The following is a 3775-nucleotide window of genomic DNA, read 5'->3' as shown; positions in this document are numbered from 1 at the left end:
TTTCATACATCATTTGCCTCGCTCCATCACTCCATCATTCTCTCTAGCCAAAAATGTGATCCTATGCTTTAGTTCGTCCACAAGTCACTACTGCAGCTTCATCCAAGCTCCTAAATAAACTCCAGTATATTGAGAACGGTACAGTACGCCTGCTCACCAGTTCCTGATCACATCACCCCTGCCCTCTGGTATTACTGTCTTCCTGCCCCGCAGTGGATCGATTTCAAAGTCCTTCTCTTTACTCACAGCCCCCCCCACACACTTACCCACCTAAACAAACTGTTCCATCACCACACTCCTTCCTGTCAACACCACGCAGGACCCGAACCGATCTCCACAGCTCTGCCCCCTCCCTCAGAAAATCCCTCCCAAAACACAGCCTGAGTTGATTTGTCCACAGCTCATCTTCGTCATTTTTGTGACGATTATTTATTAATGAAAAGCCTCTGATAAGCCAGCAAACAAACAAAAAGATGTCTGTGGATGTTGTTTCCAGGGGTAAATCTGGTAGGTCAGTCACTGCCATAAAAAGACTTCCCTGATTAAAAAGTGAAAAATTGAAAGTATTCCTGACCTGAAAGACTACCATTAAAAAAAGAAGCCTTGAATTCAACCCGATGTCATCCAGTCAGTTTTCTGTTGACTAGTAAGACAGTAGGGCAAAAAAACTGAAAGTTTATTGTCATATTTTGGCTTATTTTCCTACCAAACATGCCTTTTTTTTTGAGGTGATGCTCCAGGCTTCATCCACCTTTCTTAGTATTAGTACAGTATGGCCTTCGGCCTCTTTTTGGAGGCCATTTTTGCACTGGCAAATGTACACGTGACTGTAATTACACCAAAAAGGGCTCTGAATTTATGCTCCATGCTAATTTTTACCTCCATCTTTCCCGCTAAGCACTCATTATCATTGCAATTTTGAATAGTACCTGTCACCTGTCAGTCAGCATTCCTTGCTCGTTCAGCCACGATGTAATCATTGCTCATTACAGAGTTCTGATATTTGCAGCTGCAGTTGCAGGAAACATCAAAAATGTAATAGAAGGCAAATATTTCTTTTATCATTTTTAAAGCTCTGAACAGCTGTTTCTCCGAGCTTGGTCACAGCGTAGCAGTCTGAGGCCTCTGACCGGCCATTGCTCTGCTGTTATTAGATTTAACCCCCTCGTGAGGCCGCCACTGGATCACTTGCATTTATTCTCATCCGATGGCTTCTCCGCCTCACATGGCAGTCAGCGCAGGATGAATTTAGATCACTATTTATAACCCTGTTGCAGTGCAGGTTGCTCAGATTCTCTTAATATCAAAAAATGGCTTGAGCCGCCTTCCTTTCCCCCCCTAAATCAGACTTTTTTTTTTTTTTTAAATTCTAGAAACTCTTCGAAATTGGGAACATTTCGATTTTTTTTCTCTGCGCAACTTGGGTAAATTTTCAAACCCCCTCCTCAAAAAAATGAGCAAATGAGGGTATTTCTGTTGTGTTTAGTTACACTGAGAACATCCTAACAAGATTAGCCGCTCACCAGAATTGCCCAGATGGCCTGCAGGTACCTTTTGAACTGAAAATCCACCTGGTTTCTGGAAGCGATGGATGTATCTGCACCCATTAAAGGCTGCTCTGTGGGAATCGAGATGAGTCACAGGTGTTCGGAGCTCTTTGCTGAGGATACCTTACTGCCCTTCTTAAGACATACACACTCCCCCACCGCCACCACCAAAAATCTACTTCAGGTGACACTAAAATGTAAGCTTTTAATGGTCCTGCTGTGTGTAGGCGTGCACACGCACATGCACGCAATTGATGCGTAGGGGTGTAGAGTGGTCAACTGATGAGGCAGTGTGGAGGCTGAGAGCTCTGGAGAGTGGTGTGTGGGTTGGAAGCCTCCTCTCCTTGCAGCGAAACGCACACACAAACACACACACACATGCATGCACGCACAAAGCTGGGGGAGGTGGAGGCAGCAGGGCTTGCTTCGCTGGCTGTCCATTGATCAGTGAAGAGGTTGGTAGACTTAAAAGATCCGTGTAGAGACTGGTGGAGAGCAGAGAGAGAGAGGGAAGGATGCAGCGAGCAGAGACAGAGAGAAACAGCCAAGGAGAGCTGCACAGGGGGAACACCTCGAGAGCAAGAGAGAGATAGATAGGAAGGAGAAGAAGAAAGTGAGTGAAGAGGTAGAGATGAGGAGGAGAAGAAGACTAACAGAGGCAGATGACTGCGTCTGAGCGAAGGGGAGGGGTGGTGGGGGTTGCCCCGGGCTTTAACAGTCTGGATGGAGCTCATAGGTAAGCGCTTGATGTTTCTGTGTTCCTCAGTGTGATGTACGTGCGCATACAGCCTGGGTGCCCATTTGTATGCCTGTGTGTGTCTCGTGCTGCCCGTGCTTCGGTGTGGAGTCGCTGCTGCAGAGAGAGTGAGAGTGTGTGTGTGAGATGAGAGATGCCAGTCGTTTGGCTTCACAGTGCAGCAGCAGCAGCAGCAGCAGGAGTACAAATCTCCCAGGCTTCCTTCCTCTGCAGATGACACCATTCACTCTTGTTAGCTCTTCAATTAAAAACAGCAGCGTGCCACCGGACTGGCATCACTGCTGCAGGATTCATTCAGGCTGAGTGCAGGGTGGGAACATCACCAACAGGCTTGGTAAAGATGAGTTCTGCTGGGGGGAGGGGGGTTAATGAAATGATATACTGCTGCATACAGTAGGAAAGACTGAAAATGCATGCACTGGTTACTTAAATGCCCATGTGGCACATTATCCATGAAACAAAAGGGATGAGCCACGAGTCCTGTAGCAACTCAGTCCCGAGACATGTCACCCATGTGTGTCTACAAGGGATCCTCTTTTTTTCCCCCATAAGAAGGATAAGTGATCTAGCAATGCCTGCAGTCTTGTAAAATGAGAGATTAAGCAGTGAATCATCAGGTGACAGAACACCATTCACACCTGCATCTACGATTCTGAGATTTTATTTTTTTGGGGGGGCGGGGTTAATCCAAAATGTTCAATAGAAAAACGTAGTAAAAAACAGGATGTCAGTGAATATGTATTTCTGAAGCACTAGGTCTGCTTCTTGACCGCTGATTGGCTGAACTATTGTTAAGTGGCCAATAATTGAAATTGAAATAATTAATTAAATAAAATAATAGAACCACGCACCAGAGATCTGCACTCATGAAGGCTTCAAATTAGTTTATTGTACAACTTGTGCGAGGTAAATGCACAATTTTTTTCCCTAAAGACTCTGCTTTGGAGTTCTTGGTAGTCACATGCTTTCCAACCCCCCCTCTGAAATTCAGAAATTCTCATAAGAAGTCCTGGCTCGGCTTCAATAACAGCCTGGTGGATGTAGAGACCAACCTTTAAGGCAAGGACATTGATTTAAGGCAACTCTTTAATCCACAGCCACTTGTGGCTTGTTGCGCAATATATATATATATATATATATATATATATATATATATATATATATATATATATATATATATATATATATATATATATATATATATATTCTTCTACATCGGACCCCAAACCCAGACTTCCCCGGACCCCAGTTAGTGCACCACCAAGGCAGCAGCTGAAGACCCCCCCCAGCACCACCACTACCCCTCCTCCTCTTTTATGATATGGGAAGCAGCACGCGTTGACGTGTCGCGCTGCGCTTCCGACCGCTAGTATCGGCATGCGTCTTGTGCACACACGCACAGTGTTCTCATGGGGACATGCGGCCAGCAGAGCCAGCCACGGTAAGTGGAGCCACTTTTCATAACGACGCT

This window comes from Diplotaxodon limnothrissa, linkage group LG23 (genome assembly GCF_057381915.1).
Source record: "Diplotaxodon limnothrissa isolate DT_005_m linkage group LG23, D_limnothrissa_male_GT1.1, whole genome shotgun sequence".
NCBI lineage: Eukaryota > Metazoa > Chordata > Actinopteri > Cichliformes > Cichlidae > Diplotaxodon > Diplotaxodon limnothrissa.
Note: the sequence above shows the minus strand (reverse complement) of the source record.